This window comes from Moschus berezovskii, chromosome 23 (assembly GCF_049115385.1).
Source record: "Moschus berezovskii isolate FMDL1 chromosome 23, NW_MosBer_1.0, whole genome shotgun sequence".
Classification (NCBI taxonomy): Eukaryota; Metazoa; Chordata; class Mammalia; order Artiodactyla; family Moschidae; genus Moschus; species Moschus berezovskii.
The window spans coordinates 36597653-36619174 of record NC_142482.1 but is presented as its reverse complement, the minus strand read 5'-3'; the positions used below and the strand labels follow the sequence as shown (position 1 = coordinate 36619174).

The window sequence follows — 21522 nt, the reverse complement described above, 5'->3', positions numbered from 1 at the left end:
CGCCTAGAGCCCGGGCTCTGCAACGAGAAGCCGCCACGATGAGAAGCCCGCGCACTGCAATGAACAGCAGCCTCCGCTCACCACAGCTAGAAAAAAGCCTGCAAAGCAATGAAGACCCGGTGCAACCAAAAATAAATAAAAATTTTTAAAAAGATGTTAAAAAAAAAAAAGTCAGTGATTCCCAAAGCCAAAGAAAAGTATTAAACAGAAAAATCAATGTGATACTCATTTTGATAGGGGAAAAAAGGGAAAATCAATTTCTTGAACTTGAGCTAGCAAAGCTCAGTCAGTCAATAGTATTCACGTGTTTTCTGCTCTGTTCTTAACACTGATGGACCAAATGGGCACACACAAGGCAAATGACATGGTTCCTTTCCCCGCAAGCTTATATAATCTCTCTGCCTCTCCCTGAGGGGGGTTTGGACGCCAGAGGCCACATCAGGCCTCTGGAGAGACAGCTGGCCTCCCAACATCTACTCTGTGTTGTCAGCCAACTGCTCCCAGGTGAGAGGAACGTTTTTGGCAGCAACCGTAATACACAGCAGGCAAGAGACCTTAAGAAAAGGCAAGGGAGAGGAGGCAGGCATGTGATTCTGGAGACAAATAAACACAATTAGCTATGCTAGAAACAAACTGAAAAGACTCAGTGGGAAGACTATGATTCCTTCTGCCAAGAGAGAAAACCAAAGGAAAATTCATTTTAAAAGAAACCTTTTACTTCCCCTTGGCAGCCAGAGCACCATGACAATCATATTTTCTGTGAAGTCCTTTTCATTATGGGCTTTTCCACCCTTTCAAACACTAGCACAATCAAGGTTTTTGACTGCTTTATCAGTTTTGCTGCCCAAAGAGAATCCATGAATATTTCAGGTCAATCCTTTCATACCTGGAGATGACAACTGTAAGACCTTCACAGCTGTTCTGTGCCTGTGTACCTAAATAGACCCTACCTGTAACACTGACTGGGTGATTGAATTCATAGAAATCAAGTGTTGTCCCTGGGGGGTCTATTTTTCTGCTTCCAGAACAATTCTGTAGTGAAGGATTAGCTACAGCAGAGGGGTCTAATGGCTACCCTAACAGGATATGGTGTTTAACAGGACAGGCTCTGGAGTTAGGCAACTTGGATTTTTGGATTTGAATCCCGACTCTGCCTTGCATGACCTTGGGCATATAAGTGAGGCTCCTTGGGCCTCACTGTCTTCACCTATAAAATAAGGATATGGAGGTACCTGACTAACAGGGTTGTTGACATTTAAAGAATTACGATAAAAGAGCCCTCATCTTTTAGAAATACATTCTGAAATGCTCACAGATCATGATGTGATGGCTGGGGTTTGCTTCAAAGTCGTCTGGAGGTAAGGTGTATGCAGAGAAGTTGGCCATGAGTTGGTAACTGTTGAAGCTGCGGGATGGTTGCTCATGGAGGTATATTCTACCATTCTATCCACCTCTGTCTGAAGTGTTCCATAATGGTAAGTTTAATAGAGAGAGAGATGATAGTACAGGTAAAACTGCTAGCACACAACATGTGCTCAACTAATGCCATCTGTCCTAGATCAGAGAAAGCCCTGAGGCTGTCGTTTCCAGGTCCAAAAGACAGGGATGCCTGCCTCTCTAGAGACATGGGTGGGCTCTGGGACAAGCAAGGTGGTGGGTCAGGGGGTTGCAGCTGAGATCTTCACTGTCACTTTAGGCTATCCATTATTGCCCAGCATTTTCATTATCAAACCTGTTTTTTATTTTTGGCTGCACTGTGAAGCATGTGGGATCTTAGTTCCGTGCTGCCTGTAGTAGCAATGCTGAGTCTTAACCGTTGAGGATGTGTTGTGTGTGTTTTGATCGGTAAGTCGTGTCTGACTCTTGTGATCCCATGGACTGCGCCTGCCAGGCTCTTCTGTCCATGGGATTCTCCAGGCAAGAATACTGGAGTGGGTTGCCATTTCCTTCTCCAGGGGATCTTCCCGACCCAGGAATTGAACCCAGGTCTCCTGCATTGCAGGCAGATGATTTACCAACTGAGCTATGAGGGAAGCCCCATCAAACCTATTCCAAAGTGATCATTATTAGTCTTCCACGCTTTAAAAGTAAGTCAACCACATCCATTCAATGATTCATGACCCTGTATCATTTAGTCAGTTACACTTAATCTCAGGTTAGAGTTTAGAAGAGCTGGCAGGTGGCTCCAAATGAAGCTACTATCACCTGAGCTAAAAGCAAAGGATTGCCAAATTTTGATGGTCTGTGCAGCTATTTGACACACACATATGTGGTTTTGTAGGCATAGGAGATCATGAAAAAAAGCTCAGTGCACCATCCCGAGACCCTGACCACTTCCCCCGGAGCCAATGATTCCAGTAGGTTCAGGGAACCACATATATAAATTTAGCAATTCCCACCTTCTGGAATCTGTTATATAGGGTGATGAGCTGAGCAGACAGGAAATCCCACCCTGGACCCATTCCAGGCTATAGACGTTTTGTAAAGGAAACCTAAATTAAACACAAACTCATCTGCCACAGCCCCTTTCACAAATAACAAATCTATAACCAGCTCTGACACTTTCTAACTATAGTGACCTTGGGTGAGGCACTTCCATTTCTTTTTCTCATTGGTAAACTGGGATCTGGATCTCTCTCTCCTAAATTTGTTTCAAGGAGTAGAGATAATGTAAAGAAACACTGCACTGCACAATGCCTGGCACATAGAAATCTTCAATACAGTAGGTATTCGTCAAATAGTAGGTATTTTGTGTTTCAGTATGCCTTCACGTACACAAGTGTATATAATATATTATTACATCCTGTGGAATTAGGTTAATGCATCTAGACACAATGGTCCTCCAGGCCACGAGACATATCACAGCCACATAATTATAAACAGTCTAATATTTTCTTTTTCTTTCATGGGACAAAATTGTGCATGCACTTCATGAATTAATCTGAACCTCTTCAGCACAATGAGATCTGACGAATCAGTTTCTACCTGCCTGAAATGCTGCCCAGTTTCAATGACATTCTCGGCACTTTATACCTGAACCTGTCTGTCTGGGTGACATTCTACAACTGCAGCCAATTCCAATCCCAGCATGAGTCCACGTATGAAACTAACTAATGCCACTTTATAAAGTGCTTAGGGTTCCTGGCAACTCAAGAGAACAATATTGATGCCCTCATCATGCTTAAGTGCAGGAATAGCAAAGCTAAGATCGAACTCCTGGAATGAATCCTTTGGAGAGGGTGAAATACACCATGGAGAATTTAAATTTTCTAATTCAAGAGCCATTACACTCAACATTGATTTTTACATCCTCCTCTTTTTTTCGTCCATATTTTATACAAGCAATTTGAGTCTAAAAGGAAAATGAGATTTCACCAACAAAGTTTTATTTCTCACAAAAAGTATGACCCACAGCCAACAGTTAGCAGAGTATTTCTATTCCATCTTCAAGTGGTTTGGGGAACAGGAGAATCCCAGGGATGGGGTAGCCTGGTGGGCTTTTCCGTCTATGGGGTCACACAGAGCCGGAAACGACTGAAGTGACTTAGCAGCAGCAGCAGCAGCAGCCCTCTCCCAGTTTCTGTACTATGCATTGATCTTGAACCTCTTGGGAAATTCTCTTAGCCTCCAGAGAGCAGGAGCTAAGAATAGGGCAAATACATAGCTTCAAGTTACTGGTGAAAAGCAACAAATTATCTGTTCCTTAAAAACTATGATGGGGGGGTGGGGCAGGAAACTTGCCTGGTGCTCCAGTGGCTAAGACTCTGTACTTCTGATACAGGGGGCCTGGGTTGAATCCCTGGTCAGGGAAGTAGATCCCATATGCTGATTTAAGATCCTGCATGCCGAAACTAGGACCCACAAATGCCAAATAAATAAAAATACTTTTAAAAAAGAATTGAGTTTTTTCTTGCTTGCTTTTCTTAATCCTAGACTACATCATCATAAGCAGAAATAAATCTCACTGCCCTTAACGCTAATATCTCAAGACCAACCAAAAACTCTTAAATAAAGAACCCTAGCTCTGATTGCCTTTAGGTTCTTACAGTCCCAGGAACCAGCTCAGCCTGGAAAGTGGGGAGAACTTGACTCTTCTCTGGGTGTGCTTCTCTTGAAATCTTGACATCTTCCATTACCTTTATTATAGATGACCATTCTTTATAATCATTATTAATTCACTCATTCAACAAACACTGGTCTGCTGAGGTACGGAGTCCTTCTCACATAAGAGAATAGGGACAGCTTATTAGTTATCTAGATGGCTTGGAGCTTGCACCCTCCCAGACACTCCAAGGACACACCCTAAGCCCCAGGCTTAACTCAACCTGATCATCCAACCCAGGTGACTTCCAGCAGAATGTGGTTCCCCACCTTTGGGGACGTGAGGTTCTAAACATTATGTGGGCTAATGTGAGGTCTTGTTCTTCCATGCTAAGCTCCTGAGTACAACCGTTTGTACTTTTGTTTACACACGGCCTGAGCTTTGCTGCAGCTCTGTGCACAGGTATGAGAAAGCCTTGAGGAATCCTTTCCCCACTTGCTTCTGAAGCACAGCATCCTCCCTTGTGTACTCCAAACTGTAACCTCCACAAGCACGGGGACTGCATTTGAGTTCAACATTCCATCTTTACCCGTGTTCAGCATAGACCCTAGCCCTGGTCAGGTATTAATACTGATAAATGAGTGAGTGGATAAATGAACAAAATAGTCTTTGCTTCCCAGACTACTGGGAAGTCTATCCAATCTCACCCCACAGGGTCAGTGTTCCTCCTCAGCCAGAACTACCAGGCCAGATCCAAGGATGGCCACAGGTTGCTCAAGGGTCAACTCTATGTTTCCTAATATCAGTAGGTGTTCAGTCAATAGCTATTATTTTGATACATTATTTGAAGTTGCATCAAGGCCATGCTCCAACTACATCAGAAGAGACAGAAAGATGTGGTGGACAGAGCCCTGTAAGCAGTAATCAGAAGCCCTGTGTTTGAGTCCATTTTGTCCCTTTTTGCCCCTTTTCTCACTGTGACTTTGGCAAATTTCTCTTATCTCCAGCCCCAGGTTTCCTTCATCTGTGTGAAAGAAATCAATATGATGATATCTGCTTTCCATGGCTCACAGAGTGATTGCAGAAGTTGTATTTGACAAGGTATATAAAAGCACTAAGAAAATTGTCTAGCAGAAACACATACAGAAATATTTCAAAAGGCAATTTGCCCACATTAATTAAATACCTCTAAGGCTTTAAAATAAAGTTTTCAAACTTTACTGACTACAGCCCTTTAGAAAGAACATATTTGACATCACAAGCAGGTGATACATTCATCATAAAACAAACATTTAACAAAACAGTACTTATGTTACTCTCATTTTTAGTTTGGTTCTCTTTTCTTTCGTTTTCTTCTCTCTTTCTTCCTTTTTCTTAAATGCAGGTCATTAATTTCACAAGGCGTGGTTCTGAATCTCAGAAGCATCTTAAAAAATCTGATGCCCAGGCCCTCCCCACTGAGAGTCTGAATCAACTGTCTTGGTTGGGGCCTGGGCATCTGCATTCTTAGAAAGCCCCAGGTACTTCTATTGTACAGCCAGGACTGAGAACCACAGAACTGATGGTTTCTAGCTCACAGCTGAAAAATCACTCCATTGTTTACATCTGGGTCTGCTAAACACTCTCAGAATGTTATCCCACCCTCATCCCGCTGAGGCGCCTCTGGTTGCTTGAATGGACCACTCACTCCTCTGGCTCAAAGTGCACCAGGAAAAACACAGGAAAGCAGGAAGGTCAAAGTGGGGCCTGAGCTTCATGGGCGGCCTCCTTTGTCCTCCCCAGATGGCCAAGAAGGCCCACGAAGAGCAAAACCTGCAGCGGACTTGGAGTATTTCATTAAAAGCGAAGGGACCCTCCAAGAACTTTTGCTTGAGTAGAAGAGGCTAAGAAAAAGTAAAGAGAAACTGCCAGATGCCAGGCCTGCTCACACAGTAGAGGAAGTTGTGGCTGTGCAGAGACAGGGGTCCCAGTAGAGCCCAGAAGACAAGTTGGGGGGTGTGGGGTGGGGGGAGGACTTCACCACCTAGGCTTCTCCTCCTTCCAAGTGTGCAGGAGGAAACAGAAAGCTCCTCCAGCCTCAGCTCATCTCTGCCCTCCAGAAAACAGGTCCGAAGCACTGCCCTGCTCACCTGGTTGGAGGCAACTGCAGCCCACCGCCAGAGGAACCAGAATGCAGAAGGAACCAGGAACACAGGTGGTTCTGTGTCCCTGCCCTACCTACTCTTGGTCACGTGGATGGGATCAGGAAACCTGACCTGGATCTGTGCACCATGGGTTCAAAAGCCAAAGCTATGTCTTTGATGCATAGTCCCTGGATTGACGAACCAGACATTATACGAAGAGTTACAATTTACTGGGCAACTCTGTGAGCTAAGTATTTTATATACACTATCCCAACTGATTGCACAACAGCACTTCAGACCTGCATTTTTAAGGAGCTCACCCCAGGGTCATTCTAGGATGCTAACACAGGTTGGTCCCCACTCCAGATCCCTTAATCTAGTTCAGGATCTCTCAGCACTACTACCATTTGAAATGAAAATGAAAGTCACTCAGTCATGTCCAACTCTTTGTGAACCCATGAACTATATAGTCCATGGAACTGTCCACACCAGAATGCTGGAGTGGGTTCCCTTCTCCAGGGGATCTTCCCAAACCAGGGATCGAACCCAGGTCTCTCACATTGCAGGCGGATTTTTTACCAGTTAAACTACCAGGGAAGCCCAAGAATACTGGAGTGAGTAGCCTATCCCTTCTCCAGTGGATCTTCCCAACCCAGGAATTGAACTGGGGTCTCCTGCATTGCAGGGGAATTCTTTACAAGCTGAGCTACCTGGAAAATTCTTTTCTGTGAAGGGCTATCACATTCATTATACAACATCTAGCACATTTCTGGCCTCTACCCATTAGATGCCAGTAACACTCTCTCCTTTCCAGCTATGAAAATCAAAAATATTTCTAGACATTGCCAAATATCCTGGCGGCCTGGGGGTGAAAGGGATGTAAAATCATTGCCCCTGCTCTAGTCTCAACACCTGCTCTAGTCTCAACCACCCCTCTGTATTGTTTCCTGGGTGTGAACTACCATTCAGAACAGAGACAGAGCAAAGGCCAAATGCCACTATAGAAAGGACAAACAGCAAAAACAGCCCCATCCTACAGTTATACAGTGGCCCCTCAGTGTCTATGGGGATTGCTTCCAGGATCCTCCTGCCATACCAAAATCTGTGCATGCTCAAGTCCTTTATATACCATGGCACAGTATTTGAATGTAACCTACCCAAATCCACCCACATACTATAACATCTCTAGATTACTTATATTACCTAATACAATGTAAATGCTATGTGAATAGCTGTAAATACAATGTAACTCTTTTGCGTACTTTGGCCACCTCATGAGACGAGTTGACTCACTGGAAAAGACTCTGATGCTGGGAAAGGTTGGGGGCGGGAGGAGAAGGGGACGACGGAGAATGAGATGGCTGGATGGCATCACCGACTCTGTGGACATGAGTTTGAGTGTACTCCGGGAGTTGGTGATGGACAGGGAGGCCTGGCGTGCTGTGATTCATGGGGTCGCGGAGAGTCGGACACGACTGAGCGACTGAACTGAACTGAACTGAAGTAGTTGCCTGGGCATGACAAGTTCAAGTTTTGTTTTCTGGAACTTTCTGGGATTTTTTTTTTTAACTTTTTGTTTTGTATTGGGATATAGCCTATTAACAATGCTGTGATAGTTTCAGGTGAACTGAGAAGGGATTTAGCCATACATATACATGTATTCATGCTCCCCCAAATTCCCCTGGGATTTTTTTCCCTGAATATTTTCTGACATTTATTTCAACTGACATCTTAAGGCTAGACAAGAAAAATTTAAACATAAAAATTTTCTCTGACCTTTGGCCTCCTCCTTCCCATCCACTGGGCATTGTACATCTGCATTATGCATTAACCAGATTCCCCAATGGCAGAAATACCTGCTCAATCAGAAAGATCACTTGTGTTCCTTCTGGCAGTCACGAAACTCTTTAGAAGATAAGATTCCTTTGTCAGTCCTTAAGAAGTCATGATAACCCACCTTCATCTTCTACCTGCAGACATCTTTGGTGAGCTTAATGTACAATACCAATATGTCATTTCCCTTCAATATAGCAACTGGTATAGAACAGACTGGTCAGAGAACCTGGGGAGATACTGGGTCACACCTAATGGAAGCTCTTCACTTAGATATTTACATATGACCTTACTAATGCCACTTGCTGCATTACTTGTACTCCTCCCATTGACTAAGATGATTGTTTCTTGCATGACAAATATGTGGCCAAGGCTCTGGTAAAATTAATGATGATTCAGTTCAGTTCATTTGCTCAGTCATGTCCGACTCTTTGCGACCTCATGAACCGCAGCACCCCAGGCCTCCCTGTCCATCACCAACTGCCAGACTCAAACCCACGTCCATTGAGTCGGTGATGCCATCCAATCGTCTCATCCTCTGTCGTCCCCTTCTCCTTCTGTCCTCAATCTTTCCCAGCATCAGGGTCTTTTCCAGTGAGTCAGCTCTTCGCATTAGGTGGCCAAAGTATTAGAGTTTCAGCTTCAACATCAGTCCTTCCAATGAACACCCAGGACTGATTTCCTTTAGGATGGACTGGTTGGATATCCTTTCAGTCCAAGGGACTCTCAAGAGTCTTCTCCAACACCACAGTTCAAAAGCATCAATTCTTCTGCGCTCAGCTTTCTTTATAGTCCAACTCTCACATCCATACATGACCACTGGGAAAACCATAACCTTGACTAGACAAACCTTTGTTGACTAGGTGACTTGAAATGATTGATGAAATATACAATTCTATAAGATCGATGATTATAATAGTGTAACTCTAGATGTGGGAAGAAGCAACAAGAGGGAACCATTTCCCGGACCATATTACAGGCTGGCCAGAGGCTCTGGCTACTGTTAACAGAGTCTTGTCCACTAAGAGTACAATGAGAAGCCTATCAAAGAAATCCTTGCCCAACCTGGGAAGGAGCATTCCTAGCATCATGAGAAAAAGCGGTCACAAAATGCCTCCCAAATCATGGTTGAAATTAAGACTGAAAAGGAGGGGATTGTAAAAATAAAGAATGTTGTCCACCATTGATTCTACAAGATTAAGTCATCAGCCACTTTGGTCACTGACCTATGCAGTACACCTCAAAAGGAATTCAAGGCAAAGATCAGGATGAGGCATTTTGTGCTACCGAAAAACAGAAACTGACCCTCAGGTGGTTAAGACATTTTCAGGAGAAAATTTTATGAATCCAGTTTCTAGAATCTTCCCATACTTACAGGGCACTAAAACCATCAACTAAGACATCTGTTCCTTGCAGATAGCAATAACTCTACCAAGGTGTGTGCTTGATGGCATGTGCCCCCTTCTCCAAAGTCACATCTAGACTGACCACAACCTTCACCTCTTTGGAACAGTTCTCAGACCTCTCTGAGAGACTGTCTCCTAGGTTATAATCCTCAGGTTGGTTTGAATAAAATGTTCCATTTCTTTCTTAGCTTGACTATGGATTAATTTTTTCATTGACATTTCCATCCTCGGTTGGTTGAACCTGATGATGCAGACTCCATCCCCCACACCAACCCCCATGGAGAAGGCAGACGGTCTATCACTTTTACAATTCACCAAGTAATTTTAGAGCCCTTATTTCCTTTTATGGCATCTGAGTATATAGCAGGATCTAATCCTGAAAGAATTTATTCATATCAAAAAATATAAACACTATTGAGAAATCCATATATTTAACCTTCTCCAAGAAATTGAGGGAAAGGAACATGTACTGAAATTCATATTAACCCTTAGACTTGTAAGCCATTAGGAGAAAAAAAAAACCCAACAATTCTTGCTAATGCATTGTCCTAAGTAAGAGGGCACATTATGTGAACTTCTGGGGGAAAAAATCTGTTCCTTATACCTCGTCTCCTGCACATACTTCACTGAAACCCAGAGAATTCCCACCAAATGTTGAACATTTCATGAAACAGCTATTTCATAGTAACCATAGATTATTTCATTAAAATTAAGGTAAAATTAACTGAACATAATAAAATTCAGAAATTTGCAAAAACTGACTGTTGGTATTTATGAAAGAGCTGAGAATGCAGTGCCAGGTTCTTCCTCTCTATCACTTAAAAAAAAAAAGAGAACAAAACTCCAATTTAACTGAAACAAATGTTCCCCAGAATTATCCCTTTCAATATATGCCAAGAGAACTAGAGCTATGTTGTTAGAATAATATTTCATTGGATCAGGGAGAAAATTATAGGAGAAGCTTTTAAACAATTTTCCTTCAGCTTTTTACCAAACTGTTACACCTAATACACAATTAAAACTGGAATTTTCATATTTTAAAATACGTGCATGCTCGGTTGCTAAGTCGTGTCAGACTCTTTGCAACCCCATAGACTATAGCCCGCCAGGTTCTTCTGTCCAAGGAATTTTCCAGGCAAGAATACTGGAGTGGGTTGCCCTTTCCTTCTCCAGGGGATCTTTCTGACCTAGGGATTGAATTGGAGTCTCCTGCTTGGCAGGTGGATCCTTTACCTGGGAAGCCCAATAGGAATTCAAAATAAAGTAGCTAGCTATGGTTGCTGTTAAGGACACTCTTAAAACACTCCTGAGAGGACAGGTTCATTTGCAAAGCCCAGTCAAAGAGACTATCATTACTTGGAAATTATAAATTTTTACATGACTTAAAAGGAATTTTAATATAAAATGATCAATAAGCACTCTTAATAACACAAAGAGCTAGACTCTATGGAGCACTGATTATGTAAGGGACACTGATCTCAGGGTTCTATACACACAAATCTTACTTCATCTTTATCACAGCCCCATGAGGTACCTGCTCATCATATCTTCATGTTAGGAGGCCAAAAGAGAGGAATAATTTGGTCAAGGTCACAGTTAAATCAAGATTCAAGCTATGGCTGTATTGAAACTTCAGGTTATACAAACTGAGGAGTGGGGAAATGGAATTTAGGAAAACAAAGGCCGAAAAGGGATATGCTAAGTTTTCATGTTATGTGCTATGGAATCCCAAAACTAAAATGGATTTTCAGAAATCATTCTCTTCCCCTTGACTCTATATAGATCTTTTCACATAAAATCTTAGGTATCAGGCAATGATACCTAATTACCAATATTACCTGTTGGTAATGACCAATAGGGTAAGTGACTTTCTGACTACCTTTTTTGCTGGAAAAAACAAGTCTTTTGTTCATTTTGCTTTCAGTAAAAAATACAAGGGGATGGAAACTGCCTGGTACAGAGGACATGGAAGGGGGAAAGAAAGGTTGATTTTCTCCAGCCCCATAAGCTATAAGGCGTTGGTGCGTGTTAAGTCACCTCAGTTGTGTCTGACTCTTTGCGACCCTATGTATTGTAGCCCACCATGCTCCTCTGTTCATGGGATTCTCCAAGCAAGAATACTGGAGTGGGTTGCCGTACCCTCCTCCAGGGGCTCTTTCTGACCCAGGGATGGAACCTGATTCTCTTATATCTCCGGCATTGGCAGGCAGGTTCTTTACCACTAGCACCACATGGGAAGCCCCCAAACCATAAGGTAGGACAGAGTATAATACTCTGTGCTTAGCTGCTCTTGTGTCCGACTCTTTGCGACCCCATGGACTGTAGCTCAGCAGGTTCCTCTGTCCATGGGATTTTCCAGGCAAGAATACCGGAATGGGTTGCCATTTCCTCCTCTAGGACCAGTTTTTGTTTTTACACATGCACCAGAGCACAAAAAACCAAATGAAGGCTGCATTTCAAAGCAACTACTTTATAATCCTAAACACATACTCTTTACTGGATGACCCCTGTAGAACTGCTAGTCCTTCAAGAGGATTTTCATTACTTTAATGGACATACTTCCTATAACAACCCCAATTCTCCACCAAAGCTGGCTCCACACAAGCGTTTGGCTGTTTCCCATCTGCGGAAGGTTTGCCATCACAGAGGCAATTCAGTCAACGTGTTGCCAACTCTGAAGGCAACTCCAAAGCAGGGCTCCAAAATTATTCTCGGCAATGACAGCATCACTAGAATTAGTACACAGCTTGCCACGATGAGGGGTGAGGAAGAAAGGGTGAAACACGAATTTATTTGAATGTATAAATACTTAGGTACTTATTCTGACATTTGGATAAAGAGTTGGAAGAATCAGCTAGCTATATGTCCAAGTGGATAAATATGCTACCGCAATAATGATAATGCAGATTTTGGTGCAAGGTTCTGACCACCTCCTGATGGAAAAAAAAAAAACGTGTCCTGAAATGATACCTGTGAAATTGAATAGATCACTTTACCATTAACTTGCGTACTTATTGATAAGCTTTCCTCTTCATGAAGAAAAAAAAAATGGGCCCAACATATTAAAAATTGAAAAGCGAAAGTGTTATTTGCTAAGTTGTGTACTGTGTACAACTCTTTGTGAGCTCATGGACTGTAGCCTGTCAGGCTCCTCTGTCCGTGGGATTTCCCAGGCAAGAATAATGGAGTAGGTAGCTATCCCTTTCTCTAGGGACTCTTCCTCACCCAGGGATCAAGCCCAGATCTCCTGCATTGCAGGCAGATTCTTTACCATCTGAGCCAAATACTAGATGCCAAAAGTCTTTGGTCCTCCCAGGAAGCTCAAATCTCAGTGTATACTTGAAGATGGACTTATATCTACAGCAGAGAAGAAAAGGAGTACAGAGCGTTCCCTCCCCCTTCCACTGCCCCTTCAAGCCCAGGAAACTCCTCAGGGAGAAAACTACTTAACAGGATTCCCAAGGCCCTAGGTCTTCCTGAATTAGTTGTTATATCAAATAATTAAGGTAATTACCACACATAATTAACCATATAGAATACATTAATATAAGATGTCAATATTATTTAACTAGTCAAAGAGAGCCAGACACCTAAGACAAACAACAGGGGGGGAAAAATGATAAACAAGACAGTGCACTGGTCATTTGTTTATATTCAGACAGACTCTAGAATGCCCATTCACTGAGGTCCTGAGCAGGCTAGCACTCCACCAGGTGACCTGGTCAAGGGTGCAGCAACTCAGGGATGGGTCCAGGCTGTGGACATCCTAAGAGGGCAGTCAAGGGCAGTCCCCCTTCCATGCAGGTAACTCCTATTCACTCCACTACAGGGAGCCCTGGCCAACAGAAGCGATCCAAAAGTATACTACTCGTGTTTACTAGGCTGTGGGATGCAGTGCATTTGTGGGCGGTTCGTGTGCATGTGTGTACGCTGAAACTTCCTGATTTTCCTCGTTTTTACCCAGAAACAACCTCTCACAAACTACAAAAGAGGAGGAAGCAAGCAGCACATGTGGATCTAAAAATTACACACACTTTTATTATGAGTTACACACACACACAGAGGTAGAGCTTACCTATACAATTTGAAAACTCACTCCAGAGCTATTCTGAGCTATAAGCCCAGACTCTTCTCATCGGATCCCTGGGCAAAATCACTTCTAACGCAGCTCAGAAATATGAGATGCAACCCTAAGCCTGTTCAGTCCACGGGTCTCCCTTTTGTGAGTCTGTGCCTGAGGGCCACAGATGCTTAGGGCACTGCGGTGCCCGAGAAGGTGTGCCAGGTGCGCCCCTCTCTGGTCCCCCTGCCTAGTTGCCAACACTGCCCAAACTCGCTAGGTTGGAGGGTCCCTACCCAACCCCGTCCTGGGTGGCCCTTCTTGCTCCCTCGAGTGGATGTCCTCTTGAGGTGGCCATGACCACCGAGTGGGCTGCGTCCCCTAGGCCGAGATGTTCCCGGAGTGCCTGCCCTACAGCTCCGCCGGCCACCTAGGACCCCCGCCGCGGCGTTCTAGCTCTCCAACCCCCCATCCTCCAGAACAGAACCCCGGGTTCTCCGCACAGCTCCGCTCCCCGCGCCCGCCCTCTCGGCGAAACCCCCTCCATCCTTTCCCGGAGAAGTCACTCGCGTCGCCCCACCCTCCCCTGTCCGGGGCTCCCCTCCCTGGGGCTTCTCTCCTGCCCCGCCCGCTTGGGCTTCCTCTCTCCGCACTGCCTTCCCGGGTTCTGCTCCCCTCCGCCCTGCGGAGGGCGCCCCGAGAAGGCCGACTGGGCAGCCCTCATTCCGCACCCCTGGGGACCTCTCCAACCTCAGGATTCTAAACCCGTAGTCCTCCAGGATCGGGTCTCGGGACGCCCCAACTTCGAGTTCCTGACCCTCTGCCTCGCCTTCAGGGCTCCTGGACGCCCCAGCACCGGAGGCATGTTGACTCCCTGCCCCCGGGCTCCTCCTCTCCCTCGCGATGCTCATCGGGGGGCCCCCACAGTCGCGATCTTGACATCCCGGTGCTTGCGCCAGGGGGCTCCCCAACAGCCGGATCCTGACCCGCCTCCCTTCGCGCACCGCGCCGCCAGCCCAGGGACTCACCGGCAGCGGCGGCCGAGCCCGTGCACGCAGCCCAGCCCGCACTCCCGGCCCGAGATCCCGCTCCCAGCTTCCTGCAGGCGGCTGTGACTGCGGCCAGCGCGGGTCGGAGGAGCGGCGGGGAAGAGGGGCCAGCCGGGGGCGGGCTCCGCCCGGCTCCGCCCCTTCCCGGCCCGGGGGCGGGATGCGCAGACCCGCGCACCCACCGCCGCCGCGGTCGCCGCCGGCGAGGAAGTTGACTTACGCCTCTTCCTTCCAGCCCGGGGTCAGGCCCGCAGGGCACCCTTTCGGCGGCTGAAGGCCCGAGGGGACGGGAGAAAAAGAGACTAGTCAGCCGCTGTCCTGTTCTTTCCGGGGGTGGGGGTTGGGGGGGCACTGCAGAAGTCTTTCCGGAGGGGGAAAAGCAACAACCTTCACCCTTTAAGACAGAATCCAGTCTACTCTTACCCACCCAAATCTGCACATTCAGGGTCATTCTGCCCATGAAATCATGTTATGATTTCGCCCAGGAGGGCGACTGTCGACACACACTTTCACACCCCGAGATCCATCCTCGAAGGACTCCCCTATGACTTACGCACCACACAAACACACCTCTTACACTGACAGGCCGTCACCCACTTCTCTACCCTCATCTCCTCTAGCAGGTTCCGGTAACCGTGACCTACATACGCAAGGGATGGAGTGGAGGTGGTCAGGAGAGGAATTTCCACGTTTGGTCCTTCCCCAGACTGGTCCCCTTCCCGCATTGCTGTCCATGTTTTACCATAAGAAAAATACACTGAAGATATTGGAGCACAGGGGAGCATGGTGGTCTGGTGGTTAAGACTCCTTGCTCCCAGTGCAGGGGGGCGGGATACATCCCTGGTCGGGAAACTAGATCCCACATGCCACAACTAAAACCTGGTGCAGCCAAAAAAAAAAAAAAAGAAGAAGAAGAAGAAGAAAAAGAAAAGATATAGGAGCACCAATTAACAAATCATTATCTGGACAAAAAAAATAGAGACTCATCAGATCCCGGGAAGACGACCTGCACTAGTGTTAGTTTAAGAGATTCCTTTAATTTACTTCATGACTCTGTTGAGACAGGCAGGCCCAACTCCTGTCTGTTGAAACCTGGCACTTTTCCATTATATACCCTATGAAACCACCTATATGTGGAATCTAAAAAAAATACAAAGTATTTGCAAAACAGAAACACTCACAGGCATAGAAAACAGACTTGTTCTGGATTGGCATATGGGATTAAGGATTCAAACTACTATGTGTAAAAATAGATAAGCAATAAAGATATGCTGTATAGTACAGGAAATTATAGCCATTATCTTATAATAGCTTATAATGGAATAAATTCTGCAAAGATACTTAATTACTATGCTGTACACCTGAAACAAATGTAATATTGTAAATCAACTGTACTTCAATTTAAAAAATTGAGATCAAACTAAAAAGAAATAATAAAACTTGCTTTCCTAAATACACATAACATTAAATTAAAAACATTTTAATTGTGGTAAAATATGCATAATATCCCTGGAGGAGGGACTGGCAACCCACTCCAGTATTCTTGCCTGGAGAATTCCAAAGGCAGAGGAACCTGGAGGGCTACAGTCCATAGGGTTGCAGAGTCAGACAGGACTGAATCGACTTAACGCCTCATGCATAATATAAAATTGACCACCTTAATCATTTTTTTAAATGTACAGTTCATTACTATTACGTACTTTCATATCTTTCAAGTCTTCTAAAACTATTTGGGGGACTTCGCTGGTGGTCTAGTGGTTAAGAATCCACCTTGCAATGCGGGTGCCATGGGTTCAATACTTGGTTGGGGAAATAAGAGCCTGTATGCCATGGAGCAACTAAGCCCACCAGCCACAGCTACTGAAGCCCCTGTACTCTGGAGTCGACATACTCTGGAGGCCGAGCACCACAACTGGAGTCCATGCCCTACAAGGAAAGATCCCACGCAGCCAGATAAATAAAATACACAGATACTAAAAAACGACTTGCATCTCATACTGGCTCATTTCCTTCTCTGAGACGATGTCGCACTTCGGTTTGGGCAGTACAAGTGACACTTTTGTAACTCTGGAAAAAAGAATGACATTATTATTTTTGAATCATTGTAAGAGGCTCTTGGATCTTTCATAAAAGGGATGACATAAAATTCATATTTTAAACCAAGAAAAACTTTAAGCATAAAACTTTTTCTCTGCCCTTTGGTCTCTTCCCTCCCCTCTACCATTTATTGTGCAATGGCATTCTGCATTAGCCAGACCGCCCAGTGGTAGAAATACCTGCTCAAACATAAACATCAATTGTTCTTCTTTGGATGCCAACCACATAAGTCCTCAGAAGATAACATTCCTTTGTCAGTCCTTCAGGGGTCACCACGATCTACCACTCACCTCGTACCTGCAGACATCTTTGGTGAACTTTGAGTATGGTAACAACATATCATTTCCCTTAAAGATAGTGATGGATGCAAAACAGACTGGTCAGCGATCTGGGGAGATACCGGGCCACGCCTACTGGAAGCTCTTCACTTAAATACTTATTTATGACCTTATCGATACTACTAACTATATTACTTATATTCTACCTAGTGAGGAGCCTGGCGGGCTACAGTCCATGAGGTCTCAAAAAGTTGGACACAACTGAGCGACTTAACATAGCACACTGTACAAAATGATTGTTTCTTACATTACTAGATGTGTAATGATGATTAGCTGACTTGAAATGACTGATCAAAGATACAGTTTTATAAGATCAATGATTATAATAATGTAACTCTAGATGTAGGGAGGGGCTTCCCATGGGGCACTTATTATAAAGAACAGGAGACATAAGAGATGTGTGTTCCATCCCTGGGTTGGGAGGATCCCCTGAAGAAGGGCATGGCAACCCACTCCAGTATTCTTGCCTGGAGAATCCCATGGTGAGAGGAGCCTGGTGGGTTATAGTCCATAAGGTCACACAGAGTTAGACACGAGTGAAGTGCCTTCACTCTTTGTGACCCCATAGACTCTGTAGCCCACCAGACTCCTCCGTCTATGAGATTCTCCAGGCAAGAATACTGGAGTGGGTTACCATTCCCTTCTCCAGGGGATCTTTTCGACCTAGGGATTTAACTCATGTTTCTTATGTCTATTGCATTGGTAGATGGGTTCTTCACCGCTAGTGCCACCTGGAAAGGCCCAATCTCTCTTCTAGGTAAATATTAATAGTTCCTGATTGAAGAGTTACCAATGGCAAACTGAAAAAAATGATAAAGTGACCAAGCAGGAAAACTTCATATTATTAATAAAATGATATGAATTGCTAAATCCCAGCAATATTTGATGTGTACATACATTGATTTTAACATTTGTTCTGAAATGAGACTTGAATGTATGTAATTGGACTGTATATAATTGGATCATGGTAATTGAATGGCAAATTGACCTGTGGATATTAAAATATGAAGCCTTTTTGCACTCTTCAGCAGAAATTTGTAACTAAGGGGACTTCCCTGGTGGTCCAGTTGCTAAGACCTTGTGCTTCCAATGCAGGCGGCTCAGGCTCGATCCCTGGTCAGGGAACTAGATCCCATATGCCTCAACTAAAGATTCCTGCATGCCACAACTAAGACCCAGTGCAGCCAAATAAATAAATATTTAAAAAGGAAAGAAAGAAAGTTGCATTGAAGGCTTAGTGTAAATGGCCCAGATGGTTCCCCTCTTCAAAGGTCCTGAAAATTGTGTTTCTTCCATTCACTTTGCTCCTAACTCTTAGTCATTTTATCCTGGGATGGGAGACAGGGGAGGGGGATGGGAAAGTCAGAACAATTGAACTTCAAAGACTGATGTCAAAAATTTTGAGAAGTAAATGTTTTCCAGTCTATCCAACCCTGATTCAATCCAGACTGGGTTCTAAAGGAAGATTTTGGAGGGAAATTTCTCAGAATTTATGGCTAGAAAAGGAAAGCCATGTGAACTTACCCAGGATGGAAAACTGATGTTGAACCTTTGGACTTTGCCACTCCCTCGTTGGTGTGTTGCTAGGGAAGGTATTAATACACACCCTCTCATTGCTCATTTCGGTCAATCATCTATCATCTAAATTAGGCTGATGAGCAAAGCCATGCAGCATCCTCTGTTGAACAGCTGAGACTCAGAGTCCCCCACTGTGGCAGAGTGTTCAGTCCATAACATTTTAGCTGATTTCTGTCTTGAGGACTTATCCTGGCTCTCAGTTCCTTCAAATAGGATTAAAGATGAAAAGGGCAATTTTGGACAAGCAGGGTAACAATTGCATTATTCATACTTGATTCTGGCTTGGTTTCAGAGTTTTAATGATTTAATAAAGAAAAAAAAAGTCAATACATCAATTGACCAGTTTAATTCAGCTGGTGTTTACTGAATCTCTTTTTACAGCTTAGCGGGAAGCTAGAGGGAAGAAGTGACCTGTCCAGATGAGACTGGTATGGGGCAGATAATTTGGAATCTTCTCCATATTTATGCCTCTCTGAAAGAGCTCAGGGACCTGGGTGCTGGGCCAAGTTTAAAGCTTTCAGTTTGGTTGAGGGTGACCTTTGGTCTAATGAGACATAACATCTTTTTCTTTTTTTGAGACATAGCATCTTGAGCTGACTTCTTACTTTGTTACCTCAGTTTGTAATTCCCTAGCTACTTCTTTAGTGCTTCCACTGGACTGTAAGTTTCTAGAGAACAAGATTTACGGACATGCTATTAATTGCCAAACTCATGTTACCTAACACATAGTACAGGCTTGAAGAATATTACTGAATAAATGAACTAACATGAGTGCTGTCACTTCAGTCATGTCCGACTCCATGGACTGTAACCCGCCAGACTTCTCTGTCCATGGGATTCTCCAGGCAAGAATACTGGAATGGGTTGCATTTCCCGACCCAGGAATGGAACCCATGTCTCTTATGTCTCCTGCATTGGCAGGTGGGTTCTTTACCACTAGAGTCACCTGGGAAGCCACATAACATGGAAGGAAGGAAGTAAAGTCACTCAGTCGTGTCCGACTCTTTGCGACCCCATGGACTGTAGCCTACCAGGCTCCTCCCATGGGATTTTCCAGGCAAGAGTACTGGAGTGGGTTGCCATTTCCTTCTCCAGAGGATCTTCCCTACCCAGGGATCGAACCTAGGTCTCCCGCATTGTAGACAGATGCTTTACCATCTGAGCATATCTAGAATTCAGTCCATGATCATTTACTCCAGAACCCTTCAGTTCAGTTCAGTTCAGTTCAGTCGCTCAGTCGTGTCCGACTCTCCGCGACCCCATGAATCACAGCACGCCAGGCCTCCCTGTCCATCACCAACTCCCGGAGTTCACTCAAACTCATGTCCACAGAGTCAGTGATGCCATCCAGCCATCTCATTCTCTGTCGTCCACTTCTCCTCCCGCCCCAACCTTTCCTAGCATCAGAACCCTTAGAGGATGCTAAAACAATCTAGAAATGAACTAGAAGGGCACGCACCCCAAGGCATGAAAAAAACAATTGAGGAGAAACACATTCCTATCTAGGAGAGAGGAAGAAAGGACAAAGCATGAACAGAGTTAATTCTGAATCCTTAGTTGGATGTGCTACAGAAAAGACAGCTCTTTTTTTTAAGTGTCGAATGGAATTGAAGTAAAGTGAGATATAGGCATGTAGCCTTTGGAAGGAACATCCAGAAGAATTCCAACTAAAGCAAAAATCTCCTCCTTCATTGGCCTCCCAACTAAGTTGAATTTCTCTCATTGCCCTTCCCACCAGCCAGGAATCCTTAAGCTCCGAGGACAACAGGGAAGAACCCGAAAGCCACTCAGCTGCGGGACCCAACTTCATCGGGCCTGTCTCTCCAAACACTCCTGAGAGACTACAAGAATTATGGAGTCTTGGTAATGCCAACCGAAATTTCTAGCAGGAAGTTTACAAGACAAGTAATCCGTGGGTAAGATATAATGACTGAGGAAGGCCTGACCAAATTAACTAGGGTCCGTGCATGAGACAGGAGACCCAGGTTCGACTCCTGGGTCCGGAAGATCCCCTGAAGAAGGAACTGGTAACCCAGTATTCTCGCCTGGAAAATCCCCTGGACAGAGGGGACTGGTGGGCTAGACACCATGGGTTCACAGAGAGTTGGACACAACTGAGCAACTGAACAGCAACAAAAACCCTCATAATGATTTTTCTGAATGGTGATTTTGCCAGAAAACTTAATTTTCCTTTTCAGTTCTCAATATTTTTCGAAAATAGCCTTAATAAAATAAATACACAAATGAATGGCTGTTGCTCATTATTTTGGACCTAAGTATAATTCTCATGGGCTATAATTTATAGTAGATTATTACAGGACGGAAATATAATAAAGTTAATTACAGCAATTGTAGGGTGCTTTGTGGGCACTGTGCTTCTGAGCTTATAACAGCAACAAACAAGAATCTTTATTCTCTTTTTAAAATAGACGTTAAAAGAGGTAACCTGCTCGAGGCAGTCATAAACCGTGTCAGAATCACTCCCTCATCAGTGGTACCACAGGGCAGGCAGCAGGAGGTCAGTCTCTTCGGCTCAGATTCCAGGAACCCGAGGTTCTTGCGGAGAACACGAGTGCAGTGGGCAATGTGTCCCTTCTCTTCACAGCCACTAACGGGCAGGACTGTCTCTTCTGAGCAGCTCCTTTGGATCCCTTCCTCCTGCACTCCCTTTTAATAGTGAATTCAACAGCTCTTGTCCCGCCATTAAATCAGGGCTGGAGGACAATGGTGCCAACTGGTTCAATTTTACTGAGATTGAATCCAGTAAACTTTGCAGCGAGATGAGGCTTGGCTGTTTTAAGTCCTTCTCTCCCATCATTCTCCCTCTCTTCTCTTTAGACAAATCCAATTAGCCCAACCCTTCTACATTTCCGAGAAGGGGCCAGCAAATTGTTTAGGTGAGAAGGGAAGTACCTTATTAGGATGCCCTGAGGATACTGAATAAGATCTAGTCTGGGTCAAAGGGATGCGTGGCAATTTTTCAATATGCAGCATTC

General features: G+C 44.6%; 1 protein-coding gene across 1 annotated transcript in view; it reads right to left on the bottom strand.

The window, feature by feature from the left end:
- PAQR8 (progestin and adipoQ receptor family member 8) overlaps positions 1-14635 on the bottom strand; it is a 45407-nt gene extending 30772 nt beyond the window's left edge. The window contains exon 1 of the mRNA XM_055407268.2: positions 14493-14635. The gene's annotated coding sequence lies outside the window, so the exon portion shown is untranslated. The remainder of the gene's footprint in view (positions 1-14492) is intronic.
- Positions 14636-21522: the final 6887 nt, after the last annotated feature.